The following is a 2,500-nucleotide window of genomic DNA, read 5'->3' as shown; positions in this document are numbered from 1 at the left end:
GTTCCCGGCTTAACGCACTGCTTCCTGTCAGAGAGGAAGTCTGTGATCCACCTGCAGGTGGAGTAGGGCACGTTCAGCTGGAAGAGCTTGTCCTGAAGCAGGGCAGGGATGATGGTGTTGAAGGCAGAGCTGAAGTCCACAAACAGGATCCTGGCGTAGGATGCTGGGGCGTCCACATGCTGTAGGGTGAAGTGGAGGGCCATGTTAACTGCGTCGTCCACAGACCTGTTGGCTCTGTAGGCAAACTGAAGGGGGTCCAGGAGAGGGTCTGTGATGGCTTTGAGGTGTGCCAGGAGCAGGCGCTCAAAAGACTTCATTACCACAGATGTAAGGGCGACCGGTCTGTAATCATTTAGTCCTGTTGGCCTTAGCTTTTTGGGCACAGCGATGATGGTGGAGGACTTGAGACAGGCTGGTACATGGCATGTCTCCAGGGAGGTGTTAAAGATGTTGGTGAACACCGGAGACAGCTGGTCAGCGCAGTGCCTGAGGGTGGCTGGAGAGACAGAGTCCGGCCCGGCTGCTTTGCGTGGATTCTGCCTCTTGAAAAGCCCATTAACTTCTCCCTCCTGAAAGGAGAGAGTCGTTTCTGTAGTATGGGTGGGGGATGGGGCCTCTTGGGTGGGAAGGGGTGGTTCAGGACAGTCCAATTGTCTTTCAAATCTATGGTAGAACTCGTTCAGGTCGTTGGCTAGGCGGGAGTCGTTAGTGGTGTGGGGCGCTCTGGGTTTGTAGTTGGTGATGTGCCTGAGCCCTTTGGCAGACAGAAGCAGCGTCGTTAGTAGAGAACTGGTGTTTTAGTGTCTCTGAGTACAGTCGTTTAGCCTCTCTCACCGCTTTGCTAAACCTGTTCTTCGACTCCTTGAATCTGTCTCTATCCCCACTCCTAAACGCTTCCTCCTTCTCCAACCTCAACCTTTTGAGCTTTGCTGAGAACCAGGGCTTGTTGTTGTTAAAGTTCACCCTGGTACGTGTTGGGATACAGCAGTCCTCACAGAAGCTGATGTACACAGCCTCTGTGAGTTCATCCAGACTATTGGTAGCAGTCGTGAACATATCCCAGTCAGTACAGTCTAAGCACGCCCGCAAATCTTCCACAGCCTCACTGGTCCACTGTTTAGATGTCCTCACAGCAGGTTTACAGAGTTTTAGTTGCTGCCTGTATGCACGAATCAGGTGGACCAAGGGAGTTCTGTGCGAGCCGAACAGCCCCGTGACCCACAAGAGAAACATCCCCGCCAAATTCGAGCGTTTGACGGGGTCTATCCGTGAAAAAATATTCACGTTTTTGAGTGCACATGCATTTCTGCTGCAAATGCCTCTGGAAGTTTCATGCCGTTCGTATGCCAATTGTGGCAACACGAAAATGACCCGTTTTCCCATTCCGAGGGATTTCTGTGCGACCCTAACAGCCCCGTGAGCCACAAGAGACACATCCCCGCCAATTTCTAGCGTTTCACGGGGTCTATCCGTGAAAAATATAGACGTTTTTGAGTGCACATGCATTTCTGCTGCAGATGCCTCTGGAAGTTTCATGCCGTTCGTACGCAATGTGGCAACACGAAAATGACCCCTTTTCCCATTCCGAGGGATTTCTGTGCGACCCTAACTAACAGCGCCCGTGAGCCACAAGAGAGACATCCCCGCCAATTTATAGCGTTTCACGGGGTCTATCCGTGAAAAATATAGACGTTTTTGAGTGCACATGCATTCCTGCTGCAAATGCCTCTGGAAGTTTCATGCCGTTCCTATGCAATGTGGCCACACAAAAATGACCCGTTTTCCCATTCCGAGGCATTTCTGTGCGACCCTAACAGCCCCGTGAGCCACAAGAGAGACATCCCCGCCAACTTCTAGCGTTTCACGGGGTCTATGCGTGAAAAATATTAAAATTTTTGAGTGCACGTGCCTTTCTGCTGCAAATGCCTCTGGAAGTTTCATGGCGTTCCTATGCAATGTGGCAACACGAAAATGACCCCTTTTCCCATTCCGAGGGAGTTCTGTGCCACCCTAACAGCCCCGTGAGCCACAAGAGACACATCCCCGCCAATTTCTAGCGTTTCACGGGGTCTATCCGTGAAACATATAGAAGTTTTTGAGTGCACATGCATTCCTGCTGCAAATGCCTCTGGAAGTTTCATGCGGTTCGTACGCAATGTGGCAACACGAAAATGACCCGTTTTCCCATTCCCAGGGATTTCTGTGCGACCCGAACAGCCCCGTGAGCCACAAGAGACACATCCCCGCCAATTTCTAGCGTTTCACGGGGTCTATCCGTGAAAAATATCAATTTTTTTTTGACTGCACATGCATTTCTGCTGCAAATGCCTCTGGAAGTTGCATGCGGTTCGCATGCAATGTGGCGACACGAAAATGACCCGTTTTCCCATTCCGAGGGATTTCTGTGCCACCCTAACAGCCCCGTGAGCCACAAGAGAGACATCCCCGCCAATTTCTAGCGTATCACGGGGTCTATCCGTGAGAAATATTCACTTTTTTG

Source organism: Petromyzon marinus, unplaced genomic scaffold, assembly GCF_048934315.1.
Source record: "Petromyzon marinus isolate PM22_M1 ecotype Great Lakes invasive population unplaced genomic scaffold, UKy_Petmar_22M1.pri1.0 PM_G_Scaffold_40, whole genome shotgun sequence".
NCBI lineage: Eukaryota > Metazoa > Chordata > Hyperoartia > Petromyzontiformes > Petromyzontidae > Petromyzon > Petromyzon marinus.
This window is presented reverse-complemented; position numbering follows the sequence as displayed.